Source organism: Lissotriton helveticus, chromosome 11, assembly GCF_964261635.1.
Source record: "Lissotriton helveticus chromosome 11, aLisHel1.1, whole genome shotgun sequence".
Classification (NCBI taxonomy): Eukaryota; Metazoa; Chordata; class Amphibia; order Caudata; family Salamandridae; genus Lissotriton; species Lissotriton helveticus.
Window position 1 is genome coordinate 679,262,560 of NC_136072.1, and position 19,453 is coordinate 679,282,012.

At 44.3% G+C, this 19,453-nt stretch overlaps 1 protein-coding gene across 6 annotated transcripts in view; it reads left to right on the forward strand.

Moving 5' to 3' along the window:
- Nucleotides 1–720: 720 nt before the first annotated feature.
- Nucleotides 721–19,453, forward strand: part of FIGLA (folliculogenesis specific bHLH transcription factor) — a 394,249-nt gene continuing 375,516 nt past the window's right edge. For 5 of the 6 annotated variants that reach the window (XR_013602295.1, XM_078665740.1, XM_078665741.1 and 2 more), the window contains exon 1: nucleotides 721–810. The gene's annotated coding sequence lies outside the window, so the exon portion shown is untranslated. The other variant, XM_078665742.1, reaches the window with a different exon arrangement.

Sequence of the window (19,453 nt, forward strand, 5' to 3'; positions counted from 1 at the left end):
TGTTTCCTTCACCCTTCCAAAAACTCACTTCTGTAACAAACAGAATGGCAACAGTTCTTGTGTTAGGTCTTTTTTTTTTTCAACAAGTCACAATGTTTCGTGATTTAAAGGGCCAGAACTTCCTTACACTATGTGGCATTACATGCACTTATGTACTCCGCTACTTTGAACTCGATCTTGCAAACGACAAAGCCATGGTTCGTTTGTATACAGGTAAACCATACAAATTCTAACACATCAGCTTTTCAATTGTTATAGTTCGAGATTTCTTTAAAAAAAAAATAGATAATTAGCGACTTTAAATTAAATTTGAAACAAAAGCCTTCAAGCGCAAGTGTTAAAAATATTTAATAAGTAAAGTGCCCAAAATAAAATCAAGGCCAAGCACACCACCTCTTCTTCCGGGAGACCCACCGCTTTTCAAGAAGTGTTCAAAATCAACTGATGTCTTCAGTTTCCTTCAGCAGCCTCAAGCACACCCGACCGTTTGTACCGAAACGTCAGTATGCCGCACCATTTTGGACTGCACGTAGTTTTAATGCGAATTTCTGACCGTCCTAATTGCTGTAATTTCTGACCAACTCAAGTGGACTGTACTATTACAATTATTCTCACCACTGCTGGAGACCTACCTGGTGCCCCGCCCACACTCCGCGCTAAGTTTCCAAGTGTATTCAAAACTATAAGGCCACAGACAGCACCCCCTTGTTTTAGGCGTGACATCACTTCCGTCGTGTGCGGCGGTGGTGCGCGGAGGCTGGAGGAAGTAACGCTTTGAACTCGGAGCACGGAGGGGTCGTGAAACTTTAGGTATGGCCCCAATCATGTAGAAGAACTGTGATGTCTCTTCTTTGCTGTGAAAGGCTTGTGACTATTCACAGGCTCATGAAACCTCGCCCATTGGGGACCAGCTGAAACAAGGACTACGAGGGAAAAATTGATATCCAGGATTACGATATCGAGATGGATGGTTCGCCATAGGGGAGGGGTGTTGGGTGCCCGAGGAAGAGCGCTGTCCGTCTCTTGTCAACAGTAGAGAGGCGTATGCGCGCTTGGAGAGGCATGTGTGAAAGCTTATGAGACTTATACGTCGGGGGACTAGGTTCGGCTCCTGTGTAAAAGCCCCGTCTGCATGGCGACACTTTTCTACGATATCTATGGTAAGGGGTGGGATAGAAGCATCACTGACGACGTTTCTGTATATAATGTTTTAATGCAAGTATTCAAAATTAAGTGACTTTTTTTCAACCACGTTAATGCGGTGTAACTGGATCAACGTAACGTTCAATATAGCTTTATTTAAACTTTCCCTCCTTTCGTTGCTGGGAAATAATGGTTGCACGAGAATCCACAAATTGAGTGCGGAGACGAGAAGCAGTAAATGACAGCTTGTAGTCTTGGATCACATAAGTATTTTACAGCGCCCCCCCCCCCCCCCCCCCCCCCTCCAACGACATTTAACATGGAAGAATGAGATTGAAAAGCTGGTCAAGTTTAGGTTATTGCCATCGACAGGCAGCAGATGAAAACGGCTTTAGGGGATTAATGCACCTGCTTTACAATACATCTACTTTTATCCAGCAGATCTAAGGAGTATGATACTTGTAAAATAACTCATGTTGGATACATTTTCTGCAGGGAACTGAGAGTTTAATTAGGTCACGGTTTTGAATTGCCGTAAAATAACCCAACAGGTTTAATATGCCTGCTGCTATTGTGTGTAACCTACAGGTCGCAAAATGTTGTGTAATAACATATAGCAGAAGCAGAATCTTCCTGACATTTTTTTTTAATTAATCGAACTCCTGTTTAGCTTGCTGATCACATGTTCTAGTGGGGGAACCTGCTCAGTAAGTTGTGATGCTGCACCACACTACTACAGGAAATCAAGTTCTGACTTTAAATTCTGAGGTTTCAACTGGATCTTTGCGTCTCTTCAGCTCTATAAACATGCCATTGATGTTGTTTTAAAGTGTCTGTTACTATAGTCTCCAGAAATCAGTTTTTTATTATTAATGTAGTTATATATACACAGACCTTTAATATTTTTACCCAGGGCTTTAAGTGGAATGAAAAAACTGTGTGTGTGGAGGGAGGGGTGAGTCTCCTCAGGGGTCATGGCTGATATAATTAACTGCGTGGCTTAAAAACTGGTAAGCATCAAATCTGTGCTTAACATAATGTCCGGCCCGACTTTATTTTTCTGCTTCTGTCATTGCATCCAGATATATAATACAAGTATCGAGACACCTACAACAAGCCACAACTATTGACTTTGTCAATGGTTGTTGGTTGCTTAAGATTAATAAGCAACAACTATGGACTCGTTTGATGGAACAATGAAAATGCTTCAGTTTTGAAACGAGACTGAAAGAACTATAATGAGTCTCTTTGAAGTCACCTCAAAGACCGTGAATGGTGGTACTACTGCTTTAGAGTTAAGATTTTTTTTTCCCACTCTGCGGGTAAGAGTAAAAATGGAGACCCCAATAGGAACTTCTCTCAGTACCTTCTTTTTAGAACTGCTGGTGCTGAGCACAGTTAGGGCAAATAAGCAGGAAAGACGCCCCAGCTCCAACACAGCAGACAGAACCACGGTGCCCAAACCGGCCCCAAACACAGGAAAGGAAGGAGAGCGACAAAACGTTGAGTCGAGGTCCTCCAGCACGCGATCAGACATTATCGCCACCAGAAAAATAAATACTTGCAAGGCCAGAAGGCGTAACCCCCACAGAAGATAGTGTCAAACTAGAGACACTGGAGAGCCCACAAAACCAGATGGAAAGCCCAGGAGGGACACTCCCTGAGGGAATGGACCACCCCTCAAAGAACCTAGAGATCAGACCCAGAACAACCATCCAACCACATCAAGGGGATTGTACAGCCTCAAAAGGCCATCCTGGAGGACAAGCAGCACCTAAGGCAGAGAAGCAGAAAACAGAACCACATGTGCATGATCGCACCAAGCCCCAAATGACAGCCAATGCCAAGCATAAGAAGACCAGGTAGACCCTCCAACATAGAAGAGGTGACCGAAGTAGAGAGACCATGCAACATGAAGCCTCCCCGCACACTCAGTAAGACTCCAACTTGGGAAAAGCCAGAGAAGGCACTAGGAAACTATGGAACCACAGGCAGGTGTAACCAATGCAATGTCACCCCAGTCCTACCGACCTCCCCAACAACAGATGAAACCAATGGAATAGGCCATGCCAGAGTAACCAGAACAACCAGAGGCTTCTTTCCCCCTCACCCCGAATAAGAACCTCAGTCCCCTGGACCAAGGCAAACTGGGGAAACCAAACAATATGCCCACAGGCCAAGGATCCAGCTGGGCGTCCACTCCCAAACTGACACACCCTTTCCCCAGAAACAAAACCGGGGAACAGCGCAATGGAGGCACCAGAACAGCTATCAGGGTAACCAAAACCCAGGCAACCACAGTAAATCTGCCCAAAGTCTGAACAGGAGGAACTAAAAGGACAGTGACCCCACAGCGAACCTCAGAAATCGCCAGAGTCATGGACAAAAGGGGATGTGGAGGAACGCAACCTGTAAAAAGATAGCAGCCGCGTTAACCCCAGGAGTCCGCAGGGAATGTAGTAGCTGGATGGATAGCAGTTGAATGGAATGCAAGCCACCCAAAAGAAGGCACCCCACAGAGCCAACACTGGCGGAAACACCCCAAGACCGTCTGTATACAGCAAACACCCCCTCCCTGACCTCAACCAGTGGAACTGGGATGACCCTTCTTGGGATGGGAGCAGAGAGCCACCAGTAACGTGAGGAAGGAAACCTAAGTTGATGAGAAGGCAGCTCCGAACGACCACCACACCCACTAGAAGGAAAGGCAAGCACCCATACAGGAAGGGACACTGCAATGCAGCATCCACAGGTCATGCGCCCCCGCCGCTTGTCCGCCCCGGACAACCCAAGCAAGGAGCTCTGCCTGCATCTGGGAGGATAACCCGAGGCCAACCCCACCTGGGAAGATACTGCCCCTATTGAAGGAATAAGAATGGGGACGAGCACGTGGGAAAGCCCGGAGCAGCCAAGCCCAGGAAAAGCGCTGGGAGAGGACCATAAGGACCAGATGTGCAGCCAATCCATGCCAGACAGCTGGGTAAACCAAACAGCCATTCACCTAACAACCAGGGCACCCCCCAACGACATCCTAGGATAGGAAGAAGGGACCGCCTTAGTTGCCTATCAGGTCTGCAACCAGAGGCACTGTCAGGCCGTGACAGCAAAGGAGGATGCCACAGACGCCATTAAGAAGATCAGCCGACTTTCCAGCCAGGAAGGCAATGTTGAACCATAAAACTCTGGACATCCAGCACACTCTCCATTTCTGAAATAGCTCCTGCCAGAGGCACAAAATCCCATACCAAGGACATTGCTGTCGAAGCTGCATATCATGCTGCCCCTAGCACCAAATTAAAGACTTTTTTTTGTTGGACAGGAAGAATGGCGCTCAAGCTAAATTATGCGTCTTTATGATGAGCTGTGTGTGTATACGGTGCCAACCGGTCGAGGGGAAAACACCTTGAAATTCCTGTATAGATGTGAGTCCAGAAACCCACAATTTCAAAGCAAAAACAAAGTCCAGGGCACACGTAATGAGTATCAACAAATGGTTCTGTGCGATTTAGTGTTCCAAACAGGATATTTGATCCACACCAGATGAATATTTTCCCGTGTGTTTAATGAATGAGGAAATGCGAAAGTAACCAGCTGACATGTGTTTCGTCACATGCAGGAGTAATCCAGTGAGTTCTTCAGGGCCGGTGGCCGGTGTAATTTCCAACCCGGCTTGGTCAATAACTGCAGAGGAGCTAGAAGGATGAGTGGGCGTCGGTGCGCCGACCTTTCGGCCTAACAGCCCCCCTGGCCAACTGTCCTTCTCAATGGGGCTCAAATGCCCTATGTCCAAAATGTCAGGGCTGCTGCAGAGGCAGAGCAATCCAAAGCGCGCCATTGCGCAGGGGCATAGGAGTGTACCTCACTACTCCTGTCTCATTCACAGTGCCCCCAAATACTGATGGCCTAAATGTTGCAGCTGATGCCAATTGCCATGCAGCTGTGATGAACACATAAAGGCCCTGTGCCTTTTTTGTACCCTTCAGGGACTCTACAATAAAAATGCCCCCTAAGAAATTAGCACGGGCACTCACTTGGCCCTCATAGGGGCCACTGAGGGTGGGCACCGACAATGTGCCCCGATTGCCCCCCCCCCCCTTCAGGGACTCTAAGCGACAGTCGCCCCCCAACGTTGGCGCAGCCCTCTATCAGGCGGGGCCACCCAGGAAGTCACAACTGGCACTGTCCCTCTATTGGCACCAACAAACTATGCCACAAAATGCCCCCACGGGGACTTCGTAAATTATATGCCCATGTTGGAGTGGCCCGCTCTCCTGCGGGGCCGCTCAATACAAGCACCAGCACTACCACACTGCACACAGAGCCCTGCTTGCAGGCTCCCCAGCGGGTGCAGCTTCACTGGAGGTGCTCTCTCTCGCTTCAGCGGCCGGTCGCGAAGAAGGCTGCGGGACAGGGAGAGCCCTCAGGACTCCGGTCGGCTCCTCTTCGGATCGCTAGCGCAGGGTGGGCTCCCGCCTGGCTTCACCTCACTTCACCCGGGCCCCCTCCTGGGACCCGGGACTTCTTCATGGAGCTTTCAAGGCTCCGGACAGATCTCCAGCTGGGATTTCCTCTCCGGCTACCACGAGGCCCAACCCACGTCCCAGGCAAGGTTGCCTGACTTCCTGTGTGGCGATTGGGGCCGCGGTGGTGATTTCGTCTCTCCTTCTCTTCGTGGCGGCAATGAGAGGTAGGCTCCCTCGTAATTTAAAATATTAAGCGGGGTGGGCTCCCGCTAATTAATAAAAGCAAAATGCAGGGTGGGCACCCGCTCGGCCAGTATCACGGGGAATCCCTCACAACGGGATTCCCTCTAAAGGGACGGGCAGCACCGTGCTGCGCAGCCCACGCTCTTCTGGGGAAAAATGAAGAAGTGCACATGAGGCGCTAGAGGCATAAAAAAATCCTGCATCAAAAGAATACGTCCCAACAACAGGTCTTTAGAGATGAAGGGGCAATGGAGGGCCCAGGGAGGCAAGCCCTCATGGCAGCACCCCATGGGCCCCAGCAGCAGCACACCCCAGCAGGATTCTGGAACAAGAACTGAACTGAACATTTTCATGGGGTCACAGCCCCTATATTTATACCAACATTCTCTTTGTCTTTAGTGCAGGACATGGAGGAAACAGATGCAACTGGTTCAGTGGGGATTTGGAGCACTTTGTTTTGCAAGCTCCTCTTTCTTTGCCAGGTGGGGGCTAGGTGATCAGACACACCACAGGGGGCGGAGCCAGCGTTCACTAGGGCAGACACCATCCTATTCAGAGTCAGGGGATTACCCCTCCCGCCACTCCCAGCCCAGATGTCCTATTCAGCCCAGCGCTGACTCACCCTGCCCCTCTTGGAGTCACAAACACCTCCCAGCCCACTCACAAGCCAGACATGCCATTCACATCAGGCAGGCAGACACATGGCACACAGAAATGCCAACTTCTATAAGTGGCATTTTCCAAATAGTCACAATAAATCTGCGCACACCATTGCGCAGCATTTATTCTCACAATTTCATACATATTAAATGTGACCACGCTGCTCCTCCCATACCATGAATTACCACTGACGCACACTGATCAGGGAATCCCCAATGCATTCCCTTTGGTAGGGCAAGCCAACCTTACTAAATGTACATAGAGAGCGCACGCACTTTACACTGGACTACAGTGCTAAAGTGCCCAGAGGCCTAAAATCACCAACACGAGGTAACAGAAAAGGGAAAAAAGTTCAGGGGTGTGCTTGCCAAAAAGGGCCAAGTCCAACAGCAACCCGGCTAGTCACACCACGACCGGAGGAAGGAACAGCAGACCTCTAGCTGGGTGAACTCAGCCCTTGGCTGACAGGCCACGCCCACCCCTGAAGAAGGAATGCACCGCAGACCTCCGTCCGGGGGAAACGGCACCATAGAAAAGGAAAAATCTGCCGCCCAGCAGGGACATCTTAAGGCTGTTGGGGGCCCAGCGCCAAAAGTATTTTGGGGGCCCCTGCTCAATACAGCTTTGAATTCATGATCCGGTTTCAGCTCTTTCATGCCCTCTTTGGGCAGGTCAGTGACAGTGCATTGGCACACTCCTCCAAATTCTAAACGTGTTCACATCTAATATTCAGGGATAGTGATGTGTTTTTCAATATTGTAACACTGCAGCAGCTCACTAATATTACTGCAAATAATCAGTGTGACACCCTCCCATTTCTCATATGTGAAGTCCTGTTTTGATCTAAAACACTTTTTATGGAAGCTGCATGAAACACAAACATTTCTTTGCAAAATGTCTGCTTTACTTTCACACATCACCCACATTAAAAATAAATGAATTAAAGGAAACCGGTATTTATAACAATATGTTTAAGAATTGTTCAAGGTAAATAGGGCAAGACTCTGGAGAACAGAAGTCACTCTATCAGGGGGCCCCTGAAAGACTTGGGCCCTCGGCCAAAGCCCCCTTTGCCCATGCCTTATTAAAACGTCTGACGCCGAGGGTGCAAACACCGTGCCCAGAAAACTCACTGCATGAATACGTGCTGGCTCCTGACCAGGACCAACCTCTTGTTGCACACCGTGGCCACATCACAGGCAGAGCACCGCGTCAACATGTGCAGACACCCCCTGAAGGCCTCTTCTGGATGTCACAAGACAAACACTGCTCTGAGAACTCTCGCCATCAGAAGAAATGCAGCCCGGTAGAATCGGGTCATGAAAAATGCTGCCAAACAAGAGGAGCTGGTAAAATCAAAGGCAAACTCGACAAACAAACCCTTGCTGGAGCTAGCACACCACACGTCCGACAGTGTAAACAGACGCAAAGTAACAGGAGAGGTGGGCATTTTTTATTTGGACGGGGGTGTGTCTGAGGCACAGGGGCCTCATTGCAAAATGGAGATACGCAAGAGGGACAAGGAGGTAATGAACTTACTGCAGAGATCTGTTTTGACTTCTTAAGTAGTAAAGAGGGTTTGTATGCCAGCTGCAAAGCACATTGTGTAGCGTGCAGATCACAAATTTGAATTTTATATAGCTAGGTAAGTGGGTTGCTACTTTGGACACACAGATACTTTTGTTACTTTCATACATTTGTAACCCTCCATATATATAACAGAAAGCCATGAACGTACATCAAGGAGCTGCATGGAAACTGCAAGTCTTGGGTTTAGAAACATAATGTTTTAGCTTTCTTTCAATATTATACGGTTGCCTGTAAGGGTTTCTTTGGATAGTAATAATGTCTTGTTAGAACAGACCACCACAACTGCTGAATAACGCTTTACATCCTGATAATTTTTTTGTTTCTCCCGTTCATGCCTTAATATCGTATAATTCCCTTCAACAAGGATGATTTGTGATTTCTACATCTTGTAACCCTGGTTGTTTTATGTAACTGTTCCTGTACATCAATTTACACATGTGTATGATATACTGATGCTGTAGCATGTGTCCCTAGTATGTAAGGCACTCCCACTGTACATTGGGAAGACTGGTGCAATAAAAAAGTAAGAACTATTTAAATCGTTAATTGCGTAATTACTGGTTTAGACAAATACATCTGACATTCTTACAGTGCACACACAACCATTATATACAAGGGTTGTATAAAGTCGAAAACCTGCCTTCAAGTCCTAGTTTCTCCTAAGTATTTTGGAAGTGACGACAAGCTGTGTGCCGTTGTTTCCTTCTATTACATTGACATCTAGATGTTAGGCTCCAGATAACTCACAGCCAGGATAATACTGTTAAACAAAGGATGTCTGATGGTCCTTTAAATCAGGCCTTTGATTTGGCACCAGCTGGAAGTGAAAATAACGTTGTTTCACTGCCTGGAGGTTGCTGCTCAAAACATAAAGCAGACACCGTGCAACCACTGCTGAATTTGTTAGTGTCAGGAAATCGCATTGAGACAAATTCAGCATTTTTCACAGAATCTGGCTCAATATTAGCTTCCGGATTCAGCTAGACGACCCTCATTTCCTGCAGTAAGACACTTCTTAAAACAATTGTTTTTAAAACAATCAATTTATAACTTGTATCATTTAATAAAAGATATGGTGGTTGAGTAATGGCATGACAAAGTACATTTAACTCAATCATGTCCCCTGTAGTTCTACAAGTGTTGGCTCTCCATGTACTGTTCAATAGGTGACCCATTTGGCTGCTCTTGCCAGTGACATATTTCAAAAAGCTCCGTGTGTAGGTGTGCTAGGTTTGCCTAGGTTCCGGCACAGCTAGGGTTCAAAATCCACAGCTAGGCACTTTGGAAAAAGAAAAGGAGTCAGTTTTCACAGTAAAACTGGGGTGTGTCCACTTTGCGTTTTGGCCAGTTTCCTGTTGCGGCCACTAGGCCTACCCACAAAAGTGAGGTACTATTTTTATAGGGAGACTTAAGGGAACACCGAATTGTAGAGCAACTGTTATTACCTATTGACTTTCTATGCATTTCTGCCTTCCAAATGTAAGACAATGTGTAAAAAAAAGAAGTCGCTTTGAAAAATTACTTATAGTTCACATGCTAGTATGGGTGCCCACAATTTCGGAGATGTGCAAATAGCTACTGTTTCTAAACTCTATATATTTTGTTCCCATTTCGAAAATACATAGGTGTCTTTGACACCTATTTTTCACTCTTTATGTTTTACCAAATTAATTGCTATATACCTGGTACACAATCGAAAAATCATTGCGAGACCCTGCTCAGTTATTGGCTCTGGGTCCTCGGGCTCTTGGTGAACCTACAAGTCTCATATTTCCCTACCACCATAAGGGTCCAGCGGATGTAACCGTATATTGCTTTAAACAATCTGTCATACTAGGAAGTTACAGGTGAAAACGTTTGCACAAATGGCTGTTTATTAATTTATTTAAAATGTTTCTTATTTTCAACTGTTAGTTTCTATAAAAAAAACCTTGAAGGATCTACACAAATGACATCTTGCTGAATACAGAATTGTCTACTTTTCAGAAATGTATAGCTTTCCGAGCTCTAAATTGCTTTCACATCCATTCTACCACTAACTGGAAGGAGGTTGAAAGCACAAAAAGTAGCACAAATAGGCTATGTCCCAGTAAAATGCCAAAAAAAGTGGAAACATTTTTTGTTTTCTTATACAAGTCTGCTTGTCCCTGAAAGATGGGAAGGTGGTTATTTCAGCACCACAAACCCTTTGTTGATAGCGTTTGCAGGGAAAAAACAGACACTTTCTTTTTCAGCACGTTTCCCCCATTTTAAAGAACAAAACAAAATGTAGCTGTATTTTAGCTAATGTCTGAGTCCCCTCCAAGAGAATTCACAAACCCTGGGTACCTTTGGAATCCTCCGGGTGTAGAGGGGGGGCGCAAATTTGGCGTGGATCCCTTCTGTGGACACAGAGTTACCGGGGCCTAAGCGCGAACTCCCCCAATGAACTAAAAAAAGGCTTAGCAAAGCGGGGAAAAGGCCTAGCAGCGAAGAGGTTGTACCTATTATTTGAGTTGGAGAGATTTATTACTCATATGTATACCTTGGTGCCAGGGGGACTGCAGCTCTGGTTTGTATATACTACCCATGTAATATTTCAGTTCAAATTGTCAGTCTTTTTGACAATTTGACATTGCTGGAAACCCTGCCTAATGCACCAATGTGATCACTGCTGCCACTCTTGGATGGGATGTTCACTTTTACATCACAAGTATTTGTAGCTTGGGATGATTTTCATTGAACATAGGTCGCTTGTTGGAGCATGTGCACAGGCAAAGTGGCCCAATTCCTAGCTAGCTCACAGTGCCACATCTGAATCCCAACCCTTATAAGGGTACAAAATGGTAGCAGAAACCTCGAACATGACTATTCTTATTCCCTAATTAAATTGTGGAAACAGATCTACCCTTTCGTTGTTTACTTTTGCGTGCCCAAGGTTAACTCAAGAAAGATACAAGTTGGCTTTTCATACATTTATTGTATTCTTGTATAGAAAGAGTGTGATGTAATTTAGACAGAAGAAACCAAGGATTGTAACCAGCATTACAAGAATATTGAAAAAGAAACCGTTCAACCATTATAACATTACTATATTATTATACTCCTACCTAAATCTACCTGTGCTATCAAATTCATAGTGGGAGTACCCTCTGCCAGATCCACTGGAATAACCTAACCCTCATTCCTCCTGAGTATGACGTGTTGGGAAGCTGGCCTGTGTAGAACGGTTTATTGTACTCTGCAGGATAGATCTCCGAGTCGGCAGGACTGCATCTCAGTCACAGCGTGTCACATTCCAGGACAATCCCACAGAAGTGCTCCTCTGCCCAATTTAGAGCAGAGGCCGTTTATTAATAAAAGCACTGTTCCAATCATACTGTCAAAGGTGCAGAGCTGATGCAATGGTTTGTCTGGATCCTTAGAGCTGTCTCCAACTGAACCAAATAGAAGGGCATCAAGCTCTATGTGCCTAGACTTGGACAGTGTACAAATGACATGATGATAATGCTTACTGAGAAATGAACTGTATGTAGACTAGCTTCTCAGTGTATCATCATGTAAGTGCAAATCGTGTAAAAAAAAAAAAGTCAGCGTTCGAAAACAATGTCAAGCTTAAACGTGAAACTGAAGAGGAGACTTAGAGTGGGCCCTGTTGTGTTTCACAACACTGGTCTGTTGACTGGATGGCTCTGCGCTAAGGAATGCAAGTGTCCGCTGTTCATGAATGAAATCCTCAGCCTTCCTTCCGAGGTTGGTACATTGAGTACAGTTAAAGTGTTTTATATTAACAACTGGTATTTACAATGCTCAGAATCTGAAATGTGGTAAAATGTGGTTACTTCCCTTTTGTAAAGCAAACTCTGGACATTATCCCTCCATCCACAAGTACCATAGTGCCACACCTCTGCCAACCAACTTTTCACATAATGTATTCATTTAAAAATGCAAAGGTATTCTAGTAGCAATGCTAGAAAATTCATAGCCAGTGTCTGGTCATACGAGAGACAAGGCCTGACTATGTTCCAAGAGCCAGACCTTAAGCCGAGCGATTAAACGACTGGACTCGTAATGTCTAAAAATGAAGTAAAATGACTGATAATGCTTTAAAATTAATAAAAAGTTAATTTCTTCAACATTTCTACGTTTTTCAAGTTAGTGGACTGGATATTACTATGAGGATATTCTTTTAACATGAGTAGTTTCTAAACATGAGCTTAGAAAGATTCAATGACCCCTCTGTCTGAATGTCCTTACGTTAGCCTCACTGATCCAAGAAACAATTCAATTTTTGTGATCTAACTATAAATCCTCCATTTTGTTTGGAGAAACATGGTTTATTAACTGTATGGGAAGGCTTTTTTTTACAGTAGACTCTAAGACAAATTATTTCACAGTGCTCTCCAATGTATCCGTCAATAAAAATTAGGCCCAAGTATGTGAACTGAGTTTGTTTTTTGATCACAGAATTTGGTCCAGAGTAGAAGCTAAATTTGGACGCAAGTTTCCTTGATTTTACAGCCAGCAGTTTAACCATTGGGCGACGTCCCTTCCATCTCCAGTTTAACACTAAAGAACAGTGATTTGAGTTTATTAGCATTTTTGGAACAAATAGCACGGCTTGGGAAATGCACACCTCTTATGTTCCAGATTTGGATAGGGCTGTATTTCAATTAATATGACCTTGCAGTGCTGTTGAAGCTTTCACATTTTCACATCCTGGTCTCCAGGATTTCATCACAGACATGAGTCTTTTTTCTGATTCTGTAATCACGTATCAATCAGTTTGACACTGTATAAAGCAAACCTTCTTAAAGTTTTTATGCTTTTTAAAAAAAATGTTTATTGTTTTATGCAAACAAAAACATGAAGCTCCTTACAGTGCCAATACCTTCACAGCAAAAAACACAGTTGATGGACAGAATGTAGAACAATGTCATACATTCATCCCAGTACAAGGATCTGGGCCTAAATCCATCGTTTTTTTTGCACTCCACACCACCCTGGGTTAGACACTGGCTATATGCAAATCAGCTCTGACCCTGTGCCTCATGGGAACAGTCCAGTCCGAACTACCAAGCCATGTCTTTCCCAGACCGGAATCAAGCATCCAAGGACCGGTTTCTGGCTATCAGCCTTCATCAGCCTGGATAGCTTGACTCCAGTGGTGTGGAGAGCCTGGGACTCACGTCTGAGCATACCCAGCACACTCGGGTTGAAAATTGCAAAAAACACAGTTGATGGACAGAATGTAGAACAATATCATACATTCATCCCAGTACAAGGATCTGGGCCTAAATCCATCGTTTTTTTTGCACTCCACACCACCCTGGGTTAGACACTGGCTATATGCTGATTTGCATATAGCCAGTGTCTAACCCAGGGTGGTGTGGAGTGCAAAAAAGCGATGGATTTAGGCCCAGATCCTTGTACTGGGGTGAATGTATGACATTGTTCTACATTCTGTCCATCAACTGTGTTTTTTGCAATTTTCACCCCGACTGGGCTGGGTATGCTCAGACGTGAGCCCCAGGCTCTCTACACCACTGGAGTCAAGCTATCCAGGCTGAATGAAGGCTGGTAGCCAGACACCGGTCCTTGGATGCTTGATTCCGGTCTGGGAAAGACATGGCTTGGTAGTTCGGACTGGACTGTTCCCATGAGGCACAGGGTCAGAGCTGATTTGCATATAGCCAGTGTCTAACCCAGGGTGGTGTGGAGTGCAAAAAAACGATGGATTTAGGCCCAGATCCTTGTACTGGGGTGAATGTATGACATTGTTCTACATTCTGTCCATCAACTGTGTTTTTTGCAATACCTTCACAGCAACACACAGTATACAGAAAATATCTTCACAGTATGTTCATCAGCAAATTAGCAGACATATCACAAGTAATCACATGCGCAAATCTTGCACCTCCTAATCCTTGCACAAAACGGACCCTTCATGACTTTGCATAACAATATGAAGTACAATTGTTGTTGTCCCACATCTACTCGTCAACCAGGGACGTGTGTTGGTCAGTCTCCTGCGCACCAATCCCAGGGACCGTTGTGTCTGCCCCTTTGTTTGTCACATATGTTTTATACTGTTCCCAGAAGTTTTTCGGTCTATTATGTGGAGGTAGGAGGTCACTATAGTTTTCCGTTTGAGTACTACATTAGAACATATCACGTGACCACTGAGCTATTGTGGGAGATGGACCTCGTAACCAGTAGGTCGCATCAAACCTTTTGGCTAACCGCAAACCCATGTCAACCAGTCTTCTTACCCCCCTGGGTATCAGTCTATAGTAGCCAAGTAACGCAAGAGCAGGTTCTGGCGCCAGTGACAGCTTAGCCACACGGCTGAGTTCTCCAAAGACTAGGTCCCAAAAATGAGATCTCCCCGGGCACGTCCAGGGTAAGTGAAAAAAGTCAGCAGACTGTGCATTACACCTGTCGCAAGCCGGTTCCTCCCTCAGACCATACCTATGAAGGTGCTCCGGGGTATCATAAACCCTGTTTAGAAATTTGAAGTGTATCAATCTATGTCTCGTTCAGAGATATTCGTTTTGTGCTGGTGCAGCAATATGTCCACATCTCATCCGCTATGTCTCTCTGCAGGTCACACTGTCAGGCCAAACGCGCCTTAGTGTAATGATGTCGTCTTATCTGCCATCGAGACTTGGTAGGTTTTGAATACTATCTTGAGGGGCAATTGTGCTTTAATAACATTGGTCAAGGCTGGGAGTTCCGGGGGCTCTAACGTGTCCTCTCCCAGGACTAAACATTTTTATGCCTAAGACTCAAAAGGACCAAAAGCACCTATACGGATTAAACAGTTCTGCTCGTATGCAGACCCCTACTCTCTTCTCTCTTATTCATGCATATGTCGTGTTGCTGTTTTACTGGTAAAACCAGTATTACTATCAAACTTGAAACAATCCTCTGTTGGTAGCACAAAGTTTAGCACAGAAAGAAAGAATACTCTTTGTGTACTAATATCACTGGCCTGCGCTGATGTAACAAACACAACTGTTTTAGGAGAAAACCATGTGCCCAATGCATGCAATTACATACACTAGCAAAATAGAGCTCTCAGAGATCCTACAGTTTGTGCAGAATGTATTGCCTTTTTGTGACACTTCTGTGAAGTGCAAATCGGCTGCAAACTGTATGCATACATGTAATGCGAGTAAATTCCAATTTAGCATCTCACAACTTGACATGATTTACTGCACATTGGTGATTTCCACGCCTTAGATGGCATGGAATCAGTGTAAGGCTGTAGAGAAACAACTTTTTGCCAGTTGTTTCTCAGGGCTAAAGACCGAGCTGAGTTGCAGGAATAAACCTAACAGTATTGGAATCCAGTGTTCGAATTCTCTGCAGCCAGATGTTTTATCTTTCTTAGGTGGGACCTCCACCTGACAAGACTTAGCGGCTGTATGAAGCTAAACTTAGCATCACTTACCTTCTCCGACATGAAATTATAACTTTCCAACCCTTACCATGTATCCTAGGTTTCTCCTCACTGTTCAATGATGAGCGTTATTACTAATCAATGGAAATCATCCTAAGTTGCTGATAATTTTTTTAGAATGCTGATCACATCAGATGAAATTTCAATAACTACGACCTCTTCCAGAAATAACAGTAGTGACCATCCCAGCACATCAGGCAAGGTTATTAACAGGGTCGTAAACGGTTTCACTAGCAGGAAAGAGAGGAAAGAGTGATTATATAGAATCAGTATCAGAAATGGCCTTCTACAATCAAAGAAAGAACATCAGCAATAAGTCTCCATACCTCTGCATGAGTTATTTTCAACTGTCTGCCTTAAATATGTTTTGAAAATTAAATAATTTTCTTTTCAAACAGCTAATCAGTTTCACAAAATTAACGTATTTAGCTATTAAGTACAAGATTTTCATTTTGGCTTAAAAAAATACTCCATTCCTAAAACCATTCCTAAAATATATATTTTATACTAGTTTCCATTAAAAAAAATAAAGTAAATGCACATTTGGACCTCAAATATAAGCTTACCATATTTAATCACGGTCCTACAGATTCTGCCTTAGAATGCCCATGTGTTACCATTCCCAGGGAGAGTGACCACATGCCAAGGATGGCCACCATTATATGAAGGCCACCCTTGTTCCAGGGGTGGATACCATAAAGCCATGCAAGTGCACAATGGGTCCGTGATGGCCACCATTTTGCTTAGGTAACCGTGGTGCTAGGACTAGACAACATAATGCCTAGGAGGCCCACAAGATGTGAAAGGGGCTATCATCATAGTAGGAGTGACCACCATTGTCAATGAATGGTCATAGTTACACCAGGTAGGTCGCAATTAGACAAATAATGCATAAAGTGTGTCAAAGGTGGTTAACATTCTACTGAGGGGGCAGCGTAAGGACTGTTCATTTTTATATCCGGGTCCCCATTTTGCAAGGAGGAAGTGTTAGGCCAAGAATAGTCACCATTCTTCTAGAACCTGTGCCCTGTATAGGGCAGCTATAGACTCTGAGTGACTTACTTGGCCTAGCTTCATGTCTGTGAGGCATTTACATCAGCCTGTGAACTACCCCCACCAGCTCACAAGCTTCGATAAAGCCCCTGATGTACACCATACTTGGCAATTCACCTTCATTTTATTTTTTTCTTTGAGAAAACTACATTAAGGAGTCTAGGGACAGTACCTGGATCGCTGGTTTTGTCTCAGAACTGGATCGATCGCCTGTATATTGGAACAAGGGTCTAGTCCCGTGGTTCCCAAACTGTGCGCCGCGGCACCCCGGTGCGCCGCCATGAGGTGCCAGGGGAGCCGCACGCACGTTGTGGGAAAGTGAAGTTTTGTGTGTCCGCTGTAAATCACGTGTCCCCTGCATATTTTGTGTTTGACTTTGACTGCTTGACTTTAAGTCGGTCCGTGGAGCCAGCCTTTTCATAGTAACATGCATGTTTGAAAAAACGAGCAAAAGGAGACGGTAATGGCAACAAAAGCCTCATTTACAATTCATGGTCTTTTAAAGACCTGTTAAGTACTCGGGTGCGGCTGCAATTTAGATGCTCGCCAGCTCAGGAAGACGTGTCTAGTTCCCTCATTTGTGTGATTTATGGATACATTGTTCTCCACATGAGTACAATTATTAATCAAACGCCATGCCGATCTTTGGCCCAACCTCCGTTTTACACCTGTACCACCACCATTATTTTTACTGTAACTTTCACAGTAAAAATAATGCTGGTGGTACAGCTGTAAAACGGAGGTTGGAGCGAAGATCAGCATGGTATTTGAATAATAATTTTACTGTGAAAAGCCGGGCTCCATGGAGCTCATTGCATAATTGGACTGCATTTTATGAATGTTGGCAACAGCATGACATGCCACATATATTGTATTTTAATGTTCCTGCTTTTTTGGACTGGGGAAACTCGTGCACAGTGCAGAGTTAGAGTGCAGATTGTGAGTGCAGAGTGCAGATTGTGAGTGCAGAGTGCAGATTGTGAGTGCAGAGTGCAGATTGTGAGTGCAGAGTGCAGATTGTGAGTGCAGATTCAGAGTGCAGATTCAGAGTGCAGATCTAGCGCCAAGACGCCTCGGCATAAAAGCGCTTAAAAATAATTCAGTCAGTCATTGTGAGTGCAGAGTGCAGATTGTGAGTGCAGAGTGCAGAGTGCACTCCGCACCACCACAGCATCACTCAGCACCATCACAGCATCACTCAGCACCACCACTCAGCGCCACCACAACATCACTCAGCGCCACCACAACATCACTCAGCGCCACCACAACATCACTCAGCGCCACCACAACATCACTCAGCGCCACCACAACATCACTCAGCGACATCACAGCATCAATCTGCCCAACCATTCAAAAACAACTGGTTCAATTATGTTCTCTCAATGTTTCAAGCTTTATTACAAATGTCACAAAAAGATGTTATTTCACTTCTGTTCTTGGATTTTCATCGCAATAAAATACACTGAACATAATCTTCACAACAGTTATTTACAAAAGTTTAAGCTATTGCCATTATAAATTACAATAACTTTTATTTAAGTATTAATTATTTAAAAAAATTAAAAGCCGTTGTTATTTGTAATATCAATACATCTAAGTCACGTAAATACAAAACATGTTGCATTACAAATGCTATAGGTGTCACATTTGCAAAAGTTATAACTATTGGCATTGAAAATGACAAAGCTATTTATTTAGCTATTTTCAAAACTAACACATAAATAAAAAAATTGTCATTTACAAGACCAATAGCTCAAACTTTCATAATGCGAGACCTATTGCATTGCAAATGCTTGTTACTCATGCTTCACATGAGAACCAGACATTTTATAAGAGTACCAGACTACAGGCTGCTTTTTTTTTGTCATGGGGGGGTTAAATGATTTGCCCAGCTCAGAATCACAGGGTGTTGAGAGTTGGCATCTTTAGCTATTAGGCCACATCTCCTCCTCCTCAATCATGAGGTTAGACATGAAGGGTGAGGATAGTCTGTGAGAATTGGGGAGTTGGCCAGTTTTTACTTGACATGGTATCACAGAGCTTGCATTTGTTCTAGAATGTATAATTTGTTCCATCCAAAATATTTACTATGGATCTTTAAAATCCTATTTATTCACTTTTTATAACCGGTTTTCCTGTTGTGAGTTCAGTCTTCTCCCTTTTACAGTAAAACAAAAGTTAATTTAACAATTGTTGTGTGGTTAAAAAAAGGTGCATGGAAACATATGGCCATTAATCTTGTAGTATCGTTTCTCACTTAACGAGTTCTTATTACACAAGTGTTATGTTTTTTGATTTTGTTACAAATATGATTATAATACCTTCATTGCATCCCAATTACTTTAGGAAGCCGACAGTAGGTACTCCCGAGGTCGTGCTTAAACCCCCCCCCTCCCGCCCACCGGTAAAAAATTGGTGGGGAGCCACGGCCAACTGCCAATTAGATCAAGGGAGCCACGGGTCAAAAAAGTTTGGGAACCAATGGTCTAGTCAGAAGCAGACATAATGTCCAAGACTGGCTCAGGCTTTGCCTCGATTTACCACTTTTAACTTACTCATTTGTACTACTTTTTTTTATTATTACGTTGCCGCGTTCTTTCAGTTGCTACATTGCAAACCAATAGTGGTGTTTGTTGTATTTATCGCTCAAGGATGAAAGCTCTGTAGGCAATAACCGCAAATAAAACTGTGCCCTTAAGATTGCCTGCATACTTCTGCAGTACGGATGCTAACCCACTGAGCTGGTATTAGTCTTGTGCCCATACATTTCTAGCTGCATGGCTTCCAATCGATCATATTGCCGTCCAGCATTTCAAATGAATAGGTGGTCAAGTATAATAACTGGTAAGTTAGCTTA